The sequence below is a fragment of the Ranitomeya variabilis genome, chromosome 5 (genome assembly GCF_051348905.1).
Source record: "Ranitomeya variabilis isolate aRanVar5 chromosome 5, aRanVar5.hap1, whole genome shotgun sequence".
Taxonomy (NCBI): domain Eukaryota; kingdom Metazoa; phylum Chordata; class Amphibia; order Anura; family Dendrobatidae; genus Ranitomeya; species Ranitomeya variabilis.
In genome coordinates this window covers 670,527,987-670,549,780 of record NC_135236.1, presented here as the reverse complement: position 1 = coordinate 670,549,780, position 21,794 = coordinate 670,527,987, and the positions used below count along the sequence as shown (strand labels likewise).

Genomic DNA, 21,794 nt, shown 5'->3' with positions numbered 1-21,794 from the left:
ATGGCTATCCAGATCAATAGGCGTCTGCGGGAGCGCAAACCTGTGCACCATTTGGCGGTGTCTACTGAGAAGACGCCAGAGAATATGCAATGTGATAGAATTCTGTCCAGAAGTGAACGGCAGAATTTTAGACGAAAAAATGGGTTGTGCTTCTATTGCGGTGATTCAACTCATGTTATATCAGCATGCTCTAAGCGTACTAAGAAGCTTGATAAGTCTGTTTCAATTGGCACTTTACAGTCTAAGTTTATTCTTTCTGTGACCCTGATTTGTTCTTTATCATCTATTACCGCGGATGCCTATGTCGACTCTGGCGCCGCTTTGAGTCTTATGGATTGGTCCTTTGCCAAACGCTGTGGGTATGATTTGGAGCCTCTTGAAACTCCTATACCCCTGAAGGGGATTGACTCCACCCCATTGGCTAGCAATAAACCACAATACTGGACACAAGTAACTATGCGGATTAATCCGGATCACCAGGAGATTATTCGCTTTCTTGTGCTGTATAACCTACATGATGTGTTGGTGCTTGGATTGCCATGGCTGCAATCTCATAACCCAGTCCTTGACTGGAAAGCTATGTCTGTGTTAAGCTGGGGATGTAAGGGGATGCATGGGGACGTACCTGTGGTTTCCATTTCATCATCTATTCCCTCTGAGATTCCTGAATTCTTGACTGAATATCGTGACGTTTTTGAAGAACCTAAGCTTGGTTCATTACCTCCGCACCGGGAGTGCGATTGTGCCATAGATTTGATTCCGGGTAGTAAATACCCTAAGGGTCGTTTATTTAATCTGTCTGTGCCTGAGCATGCTGCTATGCGAGAATATATAAAGGAGTCCTTGGAAAAGGGACATATTCGTCCTTCGTCATCTCCCTTAGGAGCCGGTTTTTTCTTTGTGGCTAAGAAAGATGGCTCTTTGAGGCCGTGCATTGATTATCGGCTTTTGAATAAAATCACGGTTAAATATCAATATCCGTTGCCACTGCTGACTGATTTGTTTGCTCGCATAAAGGGGGCCAAGTGGTTCTCTAAGATAGATCTCCGTGGGGCGTATAATTTGGTGCGAATTAAGCAGGGGGATGAGTGGAAAACCGCATTTAATACGCCCGAGGGCCACTTTGAGTATTTGGTGATGCCTTTTGGTCTTTCAAATGCCCCTTCAGTCTTTCAGTCCTTTATGCATGACATTTTCCGTGATTATTTGGATAAATTTATGATTGTGTATCTGGATGATATTTTGATTTTTTCGGATGACTGGGACTCTCATGTCCAGCAGGTCAGGAGGGTTTTTCAGGTTTTGCGGTCTAATTCCTTGTGTGTGAAGGGTTCTAAGTGCGTTTTTGGGGTTCAAAAGATTTCCTTTTTGGGATATATTTTTTCCCCCTCTTCCATCGAGATGGATCCTGTCAAGGTTCAGGCTATTTGTGATTGGACGCAACCCTCTTCTCTTAAGAGTCTTCAGAAATTTTTGGGCTTTGCTAACTTTTATCGTCGATTTATTGCTGGTTTTTCTGATGTTGTTAAGCCATTGACTGATTTGACTAAGAAGGGTGCTGATGTTGCTGATTGGTCCCCTGCTGCTGTGGAGGCCTTTCGGGAGCTTAAGCGCCGCTTTTCTTCCGCCCCTGTGTTGCGTCAGCCTGATGTTGCTCTTCCTTTTCAGGTTGAGGTCGACGCTTCTGAAATCGGAGCTGGGGCGGTTTTGTCGCAGAGAAGTTCCGATTGCTCCGTGATGAGACCTTGTGCTTTTTTCTCGCGTAAATTTTCGCCCGCCGAGCGGAATTATGATGTTGGGAATCGGGAGCTTTTGGCCATGAAGTGGGCTTTTGAGGAGTGGCGTCATTGGCTTGAGGGGGCTAGACATCAGGTGGTGGTATTGACTGACCACAAAAATCTAATTTATCTTGAGTCCGCCAGACGCCTGAATCCTAGACAGGCGCGCTGGTCGTTGTTTTTCTCTCGGTTTGATTTTGTGGTGTCCTACCTGCCGGGTTCTAAGAATGTTAAGGCGGATGCCCTTTCTAGGAGTTTTGAGCCTGACTCCCCTGGTAATTCTGAACCTACAGGTATCCTTAAGGATGGAGTGATATTGTCTGCCGTTTCTCCAGACCTGCGGCGGGCCTTGCAGGAGTTTCAGGCGGATAGACCTGATCGTTGCCCACCTGGTAGACTGTTTGTTCCTGATGATTGGACCAGTAAAGTCATTTCTGAGGTTCATTCTTCTGCGTTGGCAGGTCATCCTGGAATCTTTGGTACCAGGGATTTGGTGGCAAGGTCCTTCTGGTGGCCTTCCCTGTCTCGAGATGTGCGAGGCTTCGTGCAGTCTTGTGACGTTTGCGCTCGGGCCAAGCCTTGTTGTTCTCGGGCTAGTGGATTGTTGTTGCCCTTGCCTATCCCGAAGAGGCCCTGGACGCACATCTCGATGGATTTTATTTCGGATCTTCCTGTTTCTCAGAAGATGTCTGTCATCTGGGTGGTGTGTGATCGTTTCTCTAAGATGGTCCATTTGGTTCCCCTGCCTAAGTTGCCTTCTTCTTCCGAGTTGGTTCCTCTGTTTTTTCAAAATGTGGTCCGTTTGCATGGTATTCCGGAGAATATCGTTTCTGACAGAGGTACCCAATTCGTGTCTAGATTTTGGCGAGCATTCTGTGCTAGGATGGGCATAGATTTGTCTTTCTCGTCTGCTTTCCATCCTCAGACTAATGGCCAGACCGAGCGGACGAATCAGACCTTGGAGACATATTTGAGGTGTTTTGTGTCTGCAGATCAGGATGATTGGGTTGCTTTTTTGCCTTTAGCGGAGTTTGCCCTCAATAATCGGGCCAGCTCTGCCACCTTGGTGTCTCCCTTTTTCTGTAATTCGGGGTTTCATCCTCGATTTTCTTCTGGTCAGGTGGAATCTTCGGATTGTCCTGGAGTGGATGCTGTGGTGGAGAGGTTGCATCAGATTTGGGGGCAGGTAGTGGACAATTTGAAGTTGTCCCAGGAGAAGACTCAGCTTTTTGCCAACCGCCGGCGTCGGGTTGGTCCTCGGCTTTGTGTTGGGGACTTGGTGTGGTTGTCTTCTCGTTTTGTCCCTATGAGGGTTTCTTCTCCCAAGTTTAAGCCTCGGTTCATCGGCCCGTACAAGATATTGGAGATTCTTAACCCTGTGTCCTTCCGTTTGGACCTCCCTGCATCTTTTTCTATTCATAATGTTTTTCATCGGTCATTATTGCGCAGGTATGAGGTACCGGTTGTGCCTTCCGTTAAGCCTCCTGCTCCGGTGTTGGTTGAGGGCGAGTTGGAGTACGTTGTGGAAAAAATCTTGGACTCCCGTGTTTCCAGACGGAAACTCCAGTATCTGGTCAAATGGAAGGGATACGGTCAGGAGGATAATTCTTGGGTGACTGCCTCTGATGTTCATGCCTCCGATTTGGTCCGTGCCTTTCATAGGGCTCATCCTGATCGCCCTGGTGGTTCTGGTGAGGGTTCGGTGCCCCCTCCTTGAGGGGGGGGTACTGTTGTGAAATTGGATTTTGGGCTCCCCCTGTGGCCACTGGTGGAATTGAACTGGTGTGCATCATCCTCTCTGTTCACCTGTTTCCATCAGGATGTGGGAGTCGCTATTTAGCCTTGTTCCTCTGTCACTTCCATGCCGGTCAACATTGTAATCAGAAGCCTTTCTGTGCATGTTCCTGCTGCTAGACAACTCCCAGCTAAGTTGGACTTGAGTCCTTGTTTGTTTTTGCATTTTGTTCCAGTTCACAGCTGTAGTTTCGTTTCTGTGTCTGGAAAGCTCTTGTGATCTGAAATTGCCACTCTGATGTTATGAGTTAATACTAGAGTCTTAAAGTAATTTCAGGATGGTGTTTTGATAGGGTTTTCAGCTGACCATGAAAGTGCCCTTTCTGTCTTCCTGCTATCTAGTAAGCGGACCTCAATTTTGCTAAACCTATTTTCATACTACGTTTGTCATTTCATCTAAAATCACCGCCAATATTTGTGGGGGCCTCTGTCTGCCTTTCGGGGAAATTTCTCTAGAGGTGAGCCAGGACTATATTTTCCTCTGCCAGGATTAGTTAGTCCTCCGGCCGGCGCTGGGCGTCTAGGGATAAAACGCAGGCTACGCTACCCGGCTACTGTTAGTTGTGCGGCAGGTTTAGTTCATGGTCAGTTTAGTTTCCATCCTTCCAAGAGCTAGTTCTTATGTTTGCTGGGCTATGTTCTCTTGCCATTGAGAACCATAACAAACTACTATAATACTGCCCCTATGTACAAGAATATAACTACTATAATACTGCCCCCTATGTACAAGACTATAACTACTATAATACTGCCCCTATGTACAAGAATATAACTAGTATAATACTGCCCCTATGTACAAGAATATAACTACTATAGTACTGCCCCTATATACAAGAATATAACTACTATAATACTGCTCCTATGTACATGAATATAACTACTACAATACTGCCCCTATGTACAAGAATATAACTACTATAATACTGCCCCTATGTACAAGAATATAACTACTATAATACTGCCCCTATGTACAAGAAACTACTATAATACTGCCCCTATGTACAAGAATATAACTACTATAATACTGCTCCCTATGTACAAGAATATAACTACTATAATACTGCCCCATGTGCAAGAATATAACTGCTATAATACTGCCCCTATATACAAGAATATAACTACTATAATACTGCTCCTATATACAAGAATATATCTACTATAATACTGCCCCATGTGCAAGAATATAACTGCTATAATACTGCCCCTATATACAAGAATATAACTACTATAATACTGCCCCTATGTACAAGAATATAACTACTATAATACTGCTCCCTATGTACAAGAATATAACTACTATAATACTGCCCCATGTGCAAGAATATAACTGCTATAATACTGCCCCTATATACAAGAATATAACTACTATAATACTGCCCCTATGTACAAGAATATAACTACTATAATACTGCCCCATGTACAAGAATATAACTACTATAATACTGCCCTCTATGTACAAGAATATAACTACTATAATACTGCTCCCTATGTACAAGAATATAACTACTATAATACTGCCCCCTATGTACAAGAATATAACTACTATAATACTGCCCCTATGTTCAAGAATAGAACTACTATAATACTGCTCCTATGTACAAGAATATAACTACTATAATACTGCCCCTATGTCCAAGAATATAACTAGTATAATACTGCCCCCAATGTACAAGACTATAACTACTATAATACTGCCCCATGTACAAGAATATAACTACTATAATACTGCCCCTATGTACAACAATATAACTACTATAATACTGCCCCAGTACAAGAATATAACTAGTATAATACTGCCCTTATGTACAACAATATAACTACTATAATACTGCTCCTATGTACAAGAATATAACTACTATAATACTGTCCCCTATGTACAAGAATATAACTACTATAATACTGCCCCTATGTACAAGAATATAACTACTATAATACTGCCCCTATGTACAAGAATATAACTACTATAATACTGCCCCTATGTACAACAATATAACTACTATAATACTGCCCCTATGTACAAGAATATAACTACTATAATACTGCCCCTATATACAAGAATATAACTACTATAATACTGCCCCTATATAGAAGAATATAACTACTATAATACTGCCCCTATGTACAAGAATATAACTACTATAATACTGCCCCTATGTACAAGAATATAACTACTATAATACTGCTCCTATGTACAAGAATATAACTACTATAATACTGCTCCTATATACAGGAATATAACTACTATAATACTGCCCTATATACAGGTATATGAACTGGTTTTAGCCTGTGCATTTCTAGCTGTAGCTGCTCATTTGGATGCATACGGTGACTTTCTATCATAAGTGCTTCACATTTCTGCACTTCTGAATCTAATCTGAGCAGTTAACTCTTTTCCTCCTGTGTCATGTTAGGCCATAAATCACACAGGAATATTTGGCGCTGCAGCTACCACCAAGTCTTCCTGATGTCTCACTGTTTAATTAAACAGAGATACGTGGCAGCCAGTGAGATGTAATAGCGCTCGGCTCTTTCTTCATTTGTCATTCTTTCCCATGAATATGTAATTATGATAATCTGTTTACATAAGGAAAAAAAGAATCATAAGAATGTAACATTTGTATCCATTTACAGGATAGACCCCCTTATAAACAGAAGGTACGCAGATAAAATGGAAGCAAACAGCCTGTCAGCCCCAGAAGCGGAGATGAAATGTGAGACCGAGCGGTAAAACTGGGGGTGATACAAGGTGTCAGGTAGGAAGTGCGGGGGGAGAATGGCAGCGTTTGATGTGACAGGTGGAGATAGGGAGGAGGAGGGTGTCAAGGTTACGGAACGAGAGAGAATATTAAGCAAATCATGAAAATACTAAATATATTGTCGCTGTTCGGAAAAGTGATGGGAAAGAGAACTGCGGGAGTGATAGATAGGAGAGGCAATGCATATAATTTGTATCCAGAGGAAACACTCAAGTTGTCGCTTGCTCTTTAAGACGCTAATCTGATAGCATGACGAATCTGCAAGTCTCTTACTCCAATCTCTTCTTTCTTACTTTCTGTCCACTGCCTGTTGTCAAGCATAATCCATCATTAGCAGCACAGAAGTTGAAATGGGTTACAAGTAGTGGGTTCGGTTTTTGTCCTTTTGTTGCTGCACTTTTTTCCTTTGCACCACTCTTAGGCATAACAAAGACAGGACACTGAATCTATTGAATAATTGCCAGTGCACTATATACTGGGAAGTGTCGAAAAGGGGAGCTCCAGCATGTGGTTTCTACAAATTGCATCTACTGCTGCTCAGGCCTGCAGGTTAACACATTGTTTGCTGTAAGCATCATGAACTGTTAGCTTCAGGTTATTGATGTTGTACTGCATTCATCTGCAATCTTTTGTGGCCTGGGATGTTTCCTGCTTGGCTCATCTGCCATTCAACATAACCTGTTGTCCTTGTCCTTGCTATGTACGAGTGACCGAGAAGAACTGATGGAGCCGACGGGAGGCGAGGTGACTAGAGGCCTTGAGGCCACATGGGAGGTTGTCAAGGATAAAAGAATTACTCCGAGACATATATGCAAAAACAGGAAGACAAGGAGTAAAGACATAACGACAAAGGAATTGTGAATGAAGGACTCACATAGAGTAAGTCTGGGGTCAACACAATTAAAATATAAGAATTTCTAAATTAAAACAATGGGGTTTAAATCCCAGGAAATGAAGATGTAACAATCCTCAATGGTGATAAATATCGCAGCATGCAGTATAAAGTTATGTTTGAGGATAAGTATCACTCAACTACCCAAGAATAAATGGGGATAAACCTCTAATACATGTGTAACTTAGTGAAGTGCTGCAGGAATGCTCCTTACCCATGTGAATCCCTGTATGACGCCAGACCACACAGCCCCAACGCGCGTTTCGTGTGGGATTCTTCAGGGGGCCGTTCCTCCATAACCTGTGTACAAGTGACCGAGAACAACTGACGGAGGCGACGGGAGGTCACCAAATACTGACGAGCTTTAGATTTCTCTATTGTTTATTTTAGTTTCATTGTTCAATTGGTAAAAATAAGTTATTAACACTTCTGTTTCTGAAAGCTTCTCACTCTGCAGCATTTTTTTCCACAGCAGCCTGAAACTTTTGCACAGTACTATATACTGTATATATATATGTACACTGTATAATGTTTACATACATGTGTGCATGATATCTGTAATTGTGTCTCCGTAATGTGTCTTCATATATATATATATATATAGATATATATATATCTGTGTGGTTGTTGTACTAATAAATCCTTTTTCAAAAGTCTGAAAAAGAAAGGCGGATAAGAGATCAAACCAAGAAAACAATAGGAGAAGGCAGCAAAGTGTGAGATATAAGACAAGAAAGAACAACAATAGTGAGACAATGTGAGAGTGTCTGGGGGAGAGACATGCAGGGACTGATAGGAAAGAGAGGGAGAAAGTGGGGGAGAGACACACAGGGACTGAAAGGAAAGAGAAGGAGAAAGAGGGGGAGAGACATACAGGGACTGAAAGGAAAGAGAAGGAGAAAGTGGGGGAGAGACATACAGGGACTGAAAGGAAAGAGAAGGAGAAAGTGGGGGAGAGACATACAGGGACTGAAAGGAAAGAGAAGGAGAAAGTGGGGGAGAGACATACAGGGACTGAAAGGAAAGAGAAGGAGAAAGTGGGGGAGAGACATACAGGGACTGAAAGGAAAGAGAAGGAGAAAGTGGGGGAGAGACATACAGGGACTGATAGGAAAGAGAGGGAAAAAGTAGGGGAGAGATATACAGGGACAGATAAGATAGAGAGGCAGAAAGTAGGGGAGAGACATACAGGGACTGAAAGGAAAGAGGAGAAAGCTGGGGAGAGACATACAGGGACTGAAAGGAAAGAGAAGGAGAAAGTGGGGGAGAGACATACAGGGACTGAAAGGAAAGAGAAGGAGAAAGTGGGGGAGAGACATTCAGGGACTGAAAGGAAAGAGAAGGAGAAAGTGGGGGAGAGACATACAGGGACTGAAAGGAAAGAGAAGGAGAAAGTGGGGGAGAGACATACAGGGACTGAAAGGAAAGAGAAGGAGAAAGTGGGGGAGAGACATACAGGGACTGATAGGAAAGAGAGGGAGAAAGTGGGGGAGAGACACACAGGGACTGATAGGAAAGAGAGGGAGAAAGTAGGGGAGAGACATACTGGGACTGATAGGAAAGAGAGGGAGAAAGTAGGGGAGAGACATACTGGGACTGATAGGAAAGAGAGGGAGAAAGTAGGGGAGAGACATACTGGGACTGATAGGAAAGAGAGGGAGAAAGTGGGGGAGGAACATACTGGGACTGATAGGAAAGAGAGGGAGAAAGTGGGGGAGAGACATACAGGGACTGAAAGGAAAGAGAAGGAGAAAGTGGGGGAGAGACATACAGGGACTGAAAGGAAAGAGAAGGAGAAAGTGGGGGAGAGACACACAGGGACTGATAGGAAAGAGAGGGAGAAAGTGGGGGAGAGACATACTGGGACAGATAGGACAGAGATAAGACAGAGAGCAGTGCAGAGAGGTAGGTGTAAAGAGACAGCAGTGGTCAGTGAGTGAGGTGTGAACATAAAAAGTGAGTGATGGACTTGCAAAGACTGTAACGGTATATGACATAAAAGAGAGACAGAGGAGTGAGGGAGCAGAGAACAGACAATGAGGGATAAACATACAGCAGAGTCAGAGAGAGCCATGAGACAGGCGAGAGAATATCAGAGCCATTGATAAATGGACAGAGAAAGGAGAGAGAAGAGACATTGTGAGATAACATGAGCGATACAGAGACAGAGGAAAAGAGACATAAAAACAGAGGACACTGGGAAATGGATGGAGGAAGGAGAGAGAAGAGACACATTGTGAGACACACATGAAAAAAGACTGGGGGACACAGAGAAGCAGAGACAGAGGAACAAGAGAAGAGACATAGTGAGGGAGGTAGGAAGAGGAGTAGAGAAAGAAGAGACAGAGGAATATACCAGACAGGTAAAGATGAGAGACAGAAGAGGGACATGCAGAGACCACCAGAGAGGAGGGCGAGACTACCCAAAAACAGAAGACAAAAAGATAAACTGGATGTGAGAGTCTCATCAGAGATGCAGGAACAGAGAAATCAGCATGGAAGACACAGAGAGAGGAAAGAGAAAGACAGAGGGGAGCAGAGGCAGTAAAGAGACAGCAGGAATGGGGAAGAGACAGAGAGGGGGTGATGTGTGTAGAAAGAGGCAGCAGAATATGATGATGAGAGTGACAGGAGGGGAGACAGAGTCATTCTCTATTCAGCCAGAGCCACCAAATCAGGGAGCAGTGCGGATCTCATTGGAGGAGCCGCACATTCAGCAGCTGTAATCCTGTCCTAGTGCAGGGTCTGCGCACAGTCACCGCCAGCAGCTCAGCGGGCAGCAGCAGCACCAGGAGCAGCGGGCACTGAGCGGAGCCGGCACCTGCAGGAGCAGCGGGCACTGAGCGGAGCCGGCACCTGCAGGAGCAGCGGGCACTGAGCGGAGCCGGCACCTGCAGGAGCAGCGGGCACTGAGCGGAGCCGGCACCTGCAAGAGCAGCGGGCACTGAGCGGAACCGGCACCTGCAGGAGAGGTGGGCACAGAGGGGAGCCGGCACCTGCAAGAGCAGCGGGCACTGAGCGGAACCGGCACCTGCAGGAGCAGCGGGCACTGAGCGGAGCCGGCACCTGCAGGAGCAGCGGGCACTGAGCGTAGCCTGCACCTGCAGGAGAGGTGGGCACTGAGCGGAGACGGCACCTGCAGGAGAGGTGGGCACAGAGGGGAGCCGGCACCTGCAAGAGCAGCGGGCACTGAGCGGAACCGGCACCTGCAAGAGCAGCAGGCACTGAGCGGAGCAGGAGCAGCAGGCACTGAGCGGAGCCGGCAACTGCAGGAGAAGTGGGCACCTGCAGGAGAGGTGGGCACTGAGTGGAGCCGGCACCTGCAGGAGCAGCGGACACTGAGCGGAACCGGCAACTGCAGGAGAGGTGGGCACTGAGGTGAGCCGACACCTGCAGGAGAAGTGGGCACTGGGCGGAGCCGACACCTACAGGAGAGGTCGGCACTGAGCGGAGCCAGCACCTGAAGAAGAAGTGGGCTCTGACCGGAGCCGACAACTGCAGGAGAGGTGGGCACTGAAGGGAGCCGGCACCCGCAGCAGAGGTGGGCACAGCACCTCCCCCGCTTCACCTTTATGACCAGATGGATGAATTCTCCTCACCTTGCAGCCTCTGACACTGCAGCCATTCCCCACATTGCCTGAGAGCGCATGAAGTTGGCAGTGCCATCTTCTAACAGCAGGGATGTGACCATCACCCAGGACAATGCCACTGCTCTTCTGACTGTCCTGCCACAGCAGCCAACACCCTCAGCTCCAAGGAAGACAGGATGGGAGACTTGTTCCAAGACCCCTGCCCCTTCTTATGACTGGTGGGCACTGCACCGACCACCTCTGCTGCCCAGCGGGGAGCCCAGCTTGCAGAGCGCTCTTTCCCAGGTAGGTGGCTGCTCTTGTCTTGTCCCCATAGAGCTGTGACTGTGGTGCCATGCTGCCTGGGGCATGTGTAGGCTGGCATTGGCGCTGGCTGCGTTGGCACCTCTCGCTGTGGGGACGCAGAAGGTGCTGTCGTCAACTGTTTCAGTAACACCAGATGCTCCCTCTCTGCAGAAATCCAGAAATCCACTACAGTCATTTGTCAGTTTCCCACCCAAGGCAAACATTGCTGCACTTAATTACCGCCAGTCCTAATGACAAACTGCATTGTTTGCCATGTCGTCATTTAACACTTTCACCTATCAGCTGGCGAGGAGGTGCCAACCTTGCAGGGTTGTGCTTAGGTGCCAGTCTGGATGGTCTGCTGATCCCATCCCACCCCTACTTAAGGATTTCATTCACACCTTCATGGTTCACCTGTGGCTGTTGCTCAGTGGACAAGGGGTTAATTCCTACCTATGCCTCCTACACCACTGGCAACATATTGGCCAACATTGTTTTTTTTAATCACGTTCACGTCTGTCCCTAACCTGGTTGGCACAAGTTCAGTATAATCTGTCACCTATTACGGAGCCCATTGTGATGTCCAATTGTTTATGCAGCATTGGCAGCATCCAGAACATGGCCGGTCATTGCCCTGGAATACGGAGGGTTAAATACTCTCATTACCTCCATTATTACTAGCAGCATATTCGTGGCACCGTATATTTATTATGGCGCTAACTTATTATGCAGTGTCGTACACAAGCTTATTGGTGCACTTTCCTCTTGGTTGATGCCCCTTCCTCCTTGTTGTTGCCTCTTCCTTTTTGTTGGTACTACTTCCTCCTTATAGGTGCCTCTACCTCCTTGTTGCCCATTTGTCCTTGTTGGTGACCTGACCTCCTTGTTGGTAACCCTTCCTCCTTGCTGGTGCCCCTTCCTCATTGTTGCTTCCCCTTCCTCCTTGTTGTTACCCGTTCCTCCTTGTTGTTACCCACTCTTCTTGGGTGCCCCTTTCTCCTTGTTGGCACCCCCTCCTCATTGTTGGCGCCCCTTCCACCTTGTTGATCCCCATTCCTCCTTGTTGGTGCTCCTTATTCCATGTTGGTGCCCCTTCTTCCATGTTGTGGCCCCTTCTTACTTGTTGTTGCCCATTCCTCCTTGTTGATACCTCTTCCTCCTTGTTGGCACACCTTCCTCCTCATTGGCACCCCTTCCTCCTTGTTTGTGCCCTTACCTCCTTATTGATGTCTCTTCCTCCTTGTTGGTGTCCCTTCTTCCTTGTTATTGCCCCTTCCTCTTTGTTGGTGCCTCATCCTCCTTGTTGTTGCCCTTTTGCCTTGTTGGTGCCCTTTCCTCATTGTTGGTGCCTTTTCCACCTTGTTGATCCCCCTTTCTCCTTGTTGGTGCTTCTTATTCCGTGTTGGTGCCCCTTCCTCCATGTTGTGGCCCCTTCCTCCCTGTTATTGCCCTTTCCTCCTTTTTGATACCCCTTCCTACTTGTTGGCACCCCTTCCTTCTTGTTGGCACCCCATCCTCCTTGTTTGTGCCCTTTCCTCATTGATGTCTCTTCCTCCTTGTTGGTGCCCCTTCTTCCTTTTTATTGCCCCTTCCTCTTTTTTGGTGCCTCGTCCTCCTTGTTTGTGCCCTTTCCTCCTTATTGATGTTTCTTCCTCCTTGTTGGTGCCCCTTCTTCCTTGTTATTGCCCCTTCCTCATTGTTGGTGCCTTGTCCTCCTTGTTGTTGCCCCTTTTTCCTTGGTGGTGCCCTTTCCTCGAGGTTACGCCTTCCTCCTTGCTGATGCCTCTTCCTCCTTATTGTTGCCCCTTCCTTCTTGTTGGTGTCCTTTTTTCCATGTTGGTACCCCTTCCTCTTTTTTGTTGCCCCTTCCTCCTTGTTGGTGCCTCATCCTCCTTGTTGTTGCCCCTTTTTCCTTGGTGGTCCCCTTTCCTCGTTGTTATGCCTTTCTCCTTGCTGATGCCCCTTCCTCTTATTGTTGCCCCTTCCTGCTTGTTGATGTCCCTTTTTTCATCTTGGTACCCCTTCCTTTTTATTGTTGCCTCTTCCTCCATGTTGGTGCCCTTTCTCAATTCTCCTCTTAGCTGCTCAAAAATGTTAACATTACCAGGTTGGGATTTCAATGGGTTAATAATAGTGTCTAATTTTCTGTTATTTCCATAGCACCAACCTATTCCACGGCGCTGTTTGCCTCCACCTGCTAGTGAGAGTGCCTTCCCCTACCTAGCCCTTTGTTCCTAATCTGTTGAGCATCCCTCTTAATTCTCGGGTTACTCCTCAACACAACCTGGGAGGTAGATGGAAAAATAAAAAGGAAGAGGAGGAGGAGGTCCCGCTGCAACATTTCTGTCCACCACCACCCTTCTCCCAAATCTACGTAATCTTATTTCCCATAATCTAGAACATTTTTGCTGATGGCGACTTTATAAGGACAAGTAGGTTAAACCCATTATACAAAGGACCTATGCTCCATCTCCAGACCCCCTCCCATCCTCCTACTAAGGATGGCGGAGAACATGGGCAGTGGGATCTGATACATTAATATACGGACGATTACCAAGGGGGGAACTTGGTCTTCTAATTAAAGGGATGATATAAACTGGAAGCCCATGAATCATTTATACCCGGGGAGAGGAGCTCTTTAATTTTCCTGCCCGGGAACATTAAGTGATGATGATCTCTCTATACGTTTGGGGAAGACTTTGTTACCAGCTCGGAAGGCACCTCAAGAGTGGGCAAATTGGAAGCGTTAAGGGATTAATCTTCGGAGCCTTTGATCATTTGCTTCCAGGGGGCTTTCATCTTCTCCTAGCCAGAGCCCGATGTCCACGGAGGATGAGTGGTGGGACACGATTCCGTAGCTGCATCGATAAGGACATCTGATGGGAGATCTATTTTATGATCATGAGATCAAATTAGGTCCAATTAAAACATAAAAATCAAGATGGGGGTTCACAAACTTTCCAGATTCGTTATATTGTGGTAGCCATGAGCATGAATCAATAGTGTGAGGGAGGTGTGATGGCTGTGAAATGGTGCAGAAGGGGAGCGAACTGGGGTATGATCTGTATACTGGGAAATACCGACATGGCGAGGACTAGAGGCGAAGGGTGGAAAGTAATGGTATAGATGTAAAAACCTGCAGAATAGTGGGATGTTTACATGAGTTATTCTATCATCTATCTATTATCTATTATCCATCTATCTATCTATTATCCATCTATTATCTATCTATCTATTATCTATCTATCTATCTATCTATCTATCTATCTATCTATCTATCTATCTATTATCTATCTATTATCTATCTATCTATCTATCTATCTATCTATCTATCTATCTATTATCTATCTATCTATCTATCTATCTATCTATCTATTATCTATCTATTATCTATCTATTATCTATTATCTATCTATCTATTATCTATCTATCTATCTATCTATCTATCTATCTATCTATCTATCTATCTATTATCTATCTATTATCTATTATCTATCTATCTATTATCTATCTATTATCTATTATATATCTATCTATTATCCATATATTATCTATTATCTATCTATTATCCATCTATTATCCGTCTATTATCTATTATCTCTCTATTATCTATCTATCTATCTATCTATCTATCTATCAATTATCTATTATCTATCTATCTATCTATCTATCTATCTATCTATCTATCTATCTATTATCTATCTATCTATCTATCTATCTATCTGTTATCTATCGATCTATCTATCTATCTATCTATTATCTATCTATCTATCTATCTATCTATCTATCTATCTATTATCTATATATCTATTATCTATATATCTATCTACCTATCTTTTCATCCATCCATCCATCCACCTTTCCTTCCATCCATCCCCCATCCTTCCATCTTTCCATCCATCCATCCATCAATCATCCATCCATCCACCCATCTATCCACCCATCCATCAATCATCCATCCATCCACCCATCCATCCACCCATCATCCATACATCCACCCATCCATCAATCCATCCAACCATCAATCCACTCACCCATCCACCCATCCATCCACCCATCCGCCCATCCATCCGTCTGTCCATCCATCCATCCAACCAACCATCAATCTACCCATCCATCCATCCACCTATCCATCCATCCACCCATCCATCCATCCATCCATCCATCCATCCATCTTATCTCTCTATCTGCACCTTGCGGCGTGGCCATTTTTCTGTCATGCAATCTTATTGTGAATGAGCATGTATTGGCAGTGCAGAGTCTTTGCTCCAGGTGAAGTAAAGCCTGGCCAGTGGCCACATCTCTGCCATATTGGGCTAGCTGTGGTTGGGCACGGCTCGCCGGCTGTGTTCCTTCCCATCACTGGTGCCCATTGTCTGTTGTCGGCCTCATCCCTCACAGAACGAGTATTTCACCGATGCCCTTGTAATTGGCCCCCTGCCCCCCATTAATGCAGTCGTTCATCCTCCTGGCTCTGTTGGATTTACATCTATTGGACTTACAGTGGCAGAAGTGAACCAGCCTGGATGGCATGAGACCGATGTAGCAGAGCTAAGGTTGTCATTTCACTCGTATTCAAACTCCTGAAGCAAACTGATAGCATCAGAACAGTGAAGGATTGCTGAGCTCAGGCTGCGATGCTGCAGATGTAGCAGAGCTAAATTTGTCATTTATCTCATGGTCACATTGATTCTTGAAGCCCGAAAGCTGTAGCATGAGAACTGTATAGGAATGTGAATTTTGCAGATGTCATTTAACTCAGTACATGAAGCCCAGTGAGGACAGTATATAGGGATGTAAAGCCAATTACAACCATAAAGCTTTTAGATGTAGCAGAGTTGACTGCGTCTTCCATCTCATCACAGGATATAGGAATTTTCATTTTGATGACTGCGTCCCTCTATTCAGCCCAATGTGAACAGTGATGCAGCAGAGCTGAGTTTGGTGAAGCAGAGCTCACTTTATCATTGTCACGACTCCCCAAGACCCTGCAAGGTGTCACCTGAGGTTTTCCATAAGACTCCTTCCTTATCTGCAGAAATGAAGCGGTTAAGGACAAAGTCAGCTCTGCTACATCTGTAAATGGGTTACTGCGAGGCCGAGCAGCGTGAAGTTACGTAGGAGAAGATTAGATATTAAATCAGTATTTTATCTCAATGAGATACTATACAGCGATGCTAGCTTTGTCAGAGGTAGCAGAGCTGGCTTTGTCGCTGAGTGCAGGCGAAACGTGTTGCCAGGTGGTTTTGCGGCAGAGTAGCAGAGCCGCCCCGTATGGGGTGCTCAACAAGTGTCGGAGCTTACGGCGCAGAGGCCGCTGGCTCGCGGGGAATACCGCAGCAGTGTGTTTCTCCGCAGGATGTGCTTTCATTAGTGCAGATCTAGATTTATGGGAGCGAAGCCTCGTGCCAAGCTGGACCGCACTCAAGACGCTCGACGGCTTAATATCCTAATGGCTCTTAGGGAAAATCTTCTCCGTCCGAAACACAAACAACTGGTTCCACCGAAATAAAAGCTCGTCAGACACGAAGAGGGGATGGCGCCGTAGATTGCAAGCTCCTGCGCTTCTCTGCTTCCATTTGTAAATATTTATTTCAAATATATTGTTGAATTATTTCAAAACTTTTTTATTTTTTTATATTTTTTTTTGCAATCAAAGCCAATAATCAATATCTGTGTGTGCGAAGCTACACGATTAACGTTCTGGCCAACAACCATGGGCACGGTCTGATCATATGGGCCAAATATTGGGCCCCTTAAGCTCCAGGGCCCGGGTGCAATTGCAACTCCTGCACCTATTATAGTTACACCCCTGTATATTAATCCTAATGAATTCAGTATAGATATATAATAGAATACGTGAGATCACTGACTATTAGTTGTGCCGTCAGCATTCGGAATTATAATAATGGCAATTAGCTATTTATTATTCTGATTTTTTATTATAATTATATTTGTACTAGTATTATTTTGTGTTGTGCTATTTTATGGGGTTGGGGGGGAGGGGCGGTCACAGCTCATAAATCCTCCTCTGACAGTCAAGTAGTAGATTATTTAGCAATAATAACAATGCAGATTTATGGATGGATAGATAATAGATAGATAATAGATAGATAATAGATAGATAGATAATAGATAATAGATAGATAATAGATACTGTACATAATAGATAGATAGACAGATAATAGAGGGATATATAGAGAGATCAATAGACAGTTTACAGATGTCCCCCTACATGTCATGTGTAATATTGGGGGCTTATTATAGGACCCTTTTAGATACAGGGGCCCAGATGAGACTTCAGATTCTGACCCCGCTATATCTAAACCTCAGATCACTACAGGTGTTTTATCCATCTATATCGGTTAATTGCTTAATTATTAGGTGTTAGTTTAAAAAAAATCCTCAAATATTTATGATTTTAATTGATTTTATTTTCCAATATTTAAATTTTTTTTTCATTGTGTTATTAGCATCTTACACAATGTAAGACACATTTCTGCCCTTATTATTGTTATTATTGCTTTTATGTTTTTTACCCCGCTATTATAATCAGCATAGATGCAGCGATCCCCCGATCCTCCATCCATTCTCCCTTGATCCTCCCTCTATTCTCCCCCATCCTCCAGAATCCTCCCCATTGTCCCCCAATCCTCCCCGCAACCTCCCCCGATCCTCCATGTATCCTCCCCATCCTCTCCTGATCCTCCCTCCATCCTCCCCCAATCCTCCCCTCCATCTTTCCCCGATCCTCCCCCACATCCTCCCCTGATCCTCCCCCCAACCTCCCCCAATACTCCCTCCATCCTACCCCAATCCTCCCCTGCATCCTGGCTACATTCTCCCCTGCATTTTCCCCCGATCCTCCCTTTATCGTCCCCAATCCTCCCTACATCTTCCTCCTCATACTCCCCCAATCCTCCCTCGCATCCTCCCCCAATCCTCTCTCCATCCACCCCCGCTTCCTCCCCTGATCCTCCCCTTATCCTCCCCGATCCTCCCCTCCATCCTCCCCAATCCTCCCCCGATCCTCCTTCTATCCTCCCCCAATCCTCCCCTGCATCCTCCCTGATCCTCCCTACATTCTCCCCGATCCTCCCCCACATCCTCCCCTAATCCTCCCCCGCATCCTCCCTTTATCCTCCCCCGATTCTCCCTCTTTCCTCCCCCGATCCTCCCTCTTTCCTCCCCCGATCCTCCCCTGCATCCTCCCCAATCCTCCCTATATCCTCCTCCGATCCTCCCCCACATCCTCCCCTAATCCTCCCCCGCATCCTCCCTTTATCCTCCCCGATCCTCACTCTTTCCTCCCCCGATCCTCCCCTGCACCCTCCCCCGATCCTCCCCCCATCCTCCCCAGGTCCTCCCCCATCCTCCACCGGTCCTCCCCCATCTTCCCCGATCCTCCCCCGCATCCACCCTCTTTCCTCCCCCAATCCTCCCCTTCACCCTCCCCCGATCCTCCCTACATCCTCCCCCGATCCTCCCCCGGTCCTCCCCCTATCTTCCCCGATCCTCCCCTGCATCCTCCCTTTATCCTCCCCCGATCCTCCCTCTTTCCTCCCCCGATCCTCCCTGCATCCTCCCCCGATCCTCCCCTGCACCCTCCCCCGATCCTCCCCCCATCCTCCCCCGGTCCTCCCCCCATCTTCCCCGATCCTCCCCCACATCCTCCCCCGGTCCTCCCGATCCATCATCCCATTAGTTCTCCCGGAGCCTCCGTGTGACATAATGGACGCTGCACGTTCTGATATCTGACGCTCCACTTTTCACTGCTCGTCGTGATCACGTTAAGAGAGGAAATTGCAATTTGTGGAAGACCTCGTGTGATTGCAGCAGGCGGGACTGCCCGGATTAACGAACCTTCAGGGATTTATAAAAATAAAAAATATCAAAAATATCAAACTTAAAAAATTCGGAATGAAGCAAAAGTCGTCCTGAGCCCATGTCTTCTCTTGGAGTTTTATCTTGTCAGTCCAGCAGATTCTCGCTGATCCTTCCTCGCGCTCGTTTGTTCCTTCTTCCAGCTTCTTTTTTTCCTGTAAATTTAGGGATTTCAAGGATAAAAATGCATCTGGGAGCAGCCGTAGAATCCATCTGTGAGTCTCATTTTTATAAATTCCATATTCGAGGCTTTGCAATTCTCGGGCTTCATGGGTCAATATTGTTTTTTTTATATTTTAAAGATGGCGCTCGCCATTACATTAATCAGAATGCTGGAACTGCAGAGAACACTTTCCAACCAAATTGATCAGGCCCTTTTGTAACTACAGCCCAATCTACTGGCACCATGTTATAGAGCAGGAGGAGCTGAGAAGATTGATATACCGTTTTGTGGAAAAATATTCAGTATATCTTGTATTTTTCTTAATGTTAAAACTGACTTTTTTATATTTAAGAGTCCAGTGGGCGGAGATTAGGTCCGCCCACTGGACTCCTAAGTCTAGAATCAGCCGGGATTTAAATAGATACAGTACAAGATGTATTGAATGTTTTTCCAGAAACCTATATATCAATCTGCTCAGCTCCTCCGGCTCTATAACATGCCGCCTGAAGATTGGGCGCCCCAAAATTTTAGAAAATATCAATTTATGGAAGTCTTATTGATTGGTCCACATTGGAAATAACATCAGTTTTAGTTACAACTATGGTTCTTGATTGGCTGAAACCTTTTCTATTGTGACAGAGCAGAAATCAACAAGGTTGCATGGAGCTATTACTATGGACAACCCCTTTAAGCAAGATTATATCTGAATCCTGATGAAGGGCGCTTAGCCAAAACGTCGCTACAATTAATATTTGTTGACCCTCCCTTCATATAGTGAACACTCCCACCTAACAAAAACCTTCAGGGTATACAGAAGAGAAAGGGGCTCCACAGCCAAAGATTAAAGGGAACCTGTTACTGTGGGTAGCATTGCATAGAGAAGAAGGAGCTGAGCAGATTGATATATCATTTTGTGGGAAAAGATTCAGTGTTACTTATATAACTCATTTAAAAGAGTTTTTATGCTTAGGGGTCCAGTGGGTGGTCCTACTTAGCGAGAGGTAACGCCCACTGGACTTCTCAGGCAGGAATACCAGGCAAGTCCTAGCTGTGGGCTGCTTTGTGTAAAAAAGAAGAAGCTGAACAGATTGATATATGAAAAGATTCAGTATAACATATAACTCCCTTAAATGCCTTTTTATGCGTAGGAGTCCAGTGGGTGGTCCTTCTTAGTGAGTGGTACTGCCCACTGGACTTTTCAGGCAGGAATACCAGGCAAGTCCTAGCTGTGGACTACATTATATAGAAAAGTAGGAGCTGAGCTGATTGATATATCATTTTGTAGGAAAAGATTCAGTATAACACATAACTCCATTAAATGCCTTTTTGTGCTTAGGAGTCCAGTGGGTGGTCCTAATTAGTGAGAGGTACCACCCACTGGACTTCTTAGACAGGAACACCAGGCGAGTCCTAGCTGTGGGCTGCATTATATAGATAAGAAGGAGCTGAGCAGATTAATATATCACTTTGTGGGAAAAGATTCAGTATAACTTATATAACTCAGTTAAGTGCCTTTTTGTGCTTAGGAGTCCAGTGGGCGGTCCCGCTTAGTGAGAAGTACCACCTACTGGACTTTTCAGTTAAGAACAGGAAGAATAATGTATAAAATACAAGTTCTCCTGAAACTTTTTCCAGAGAGTGATATATCAATCTTCTCGGTTTCTCCTGCTCTTTACTACGGCGCCATCAGATTGGACTTTATATACACTCTGTAAACTTTCCCTTTATTTATGTTCAGTTTTGACACTCAGAACTTGGGAATGGTATTTGTTTCCCCTCCCCTTCATGAGGAACTGATCGGATTGATATACACTTTTGTTGGAAAAGTTTCAGTAAACCTTGCATTTTATTCATCAAACTCCATGGTGTTCGTATGCCTATGAGTCCAGTGGGCGGTCCTATTCAGTGTTCACTGGGTTAGGACCGCCCACTGGACTCCTCTGCATACAAACGCCAGGGATTTTAAGCATAAAATACAAATTTTACTGGCTATTTTCTAACAAACCTATATATCGTTCCGCTCAGGTTCTCTGTCGACAGACACAGCGTGACAGATTCTCCTTAAAGTTGGCTTTATCTATCATAACATGGCATTAATTATTATCTATGTGTTTTATACTGTTCACATGTCCTTTGTGTAGTATAAACTTTTAGGGCTAGTGTCAGGCAGCTGCCGTAAAGCCAAATGTGACCATCCGTGACACAGCCCAGTTACAATTATTTTTATGTTCCTGCTGGCGCCCCCTGTGCTTGGTTGAGTGGAATTACATTGTAAGAGCCGCAGAGCAGAACAAAACCTTCTTTTCTCCGATTTTCTTAAAACGTATTGTGTGTCAGCTGGCTGCAACAAGATAATGAGTGCTCATTTGCATAGGAAATCAATTATAATGAGGTAAAACTTATTTTTATCTGCGCCCTCACAAAGCGCTGACAGCTTTGCGCCGCAGGAGGAGAGGCAGGCGCGGCGATGTCGCCTATTGATGCATTGTGTATAGGAGACGGGCGGTCCAGGTAGTCATCACTCGGGGCAGATTGCAGATTTTGGCCCTCGTCTCTCCGTGTTTATGGGTTCAGGATGACCTCATGCTTGATATGGATCGTGCATGGCAGAAAAAGAAAGAAAACCCAATCCCCCAGCAGCTCAGTCTTGTC

General features: G+C 45.4%; 1 protein-coding gene across 5 annotated transcripts in view; it reads left to right on the top strand.

Annotated features, from left to right (window-relative positions):
• Positions 1-21,794, top strand: part of CHRM2 (cholinergic receptor muscarinic 2) — a 185,777-nt gene that overhangs the window by 6,129 nt on the left and 157,854 nt on the right. For 4 of the 5 annotated variants that reach the window (XM_077266742.1, XM_077266743.1, XM_077266741.1 and 1 more), the window contains exon 3: positions 6,204-6,325. The gene's annotated coding sequence lies outside the window, so the exon portion shown is untranslated. Of the gene's footprint in view, positions 1-6,203; positions 6,326-9,461; positions 11,096-21,794 lie in introns of those variants that run through there. The other variant, XM_077266740.1, reaches the window with a different exon arrangement.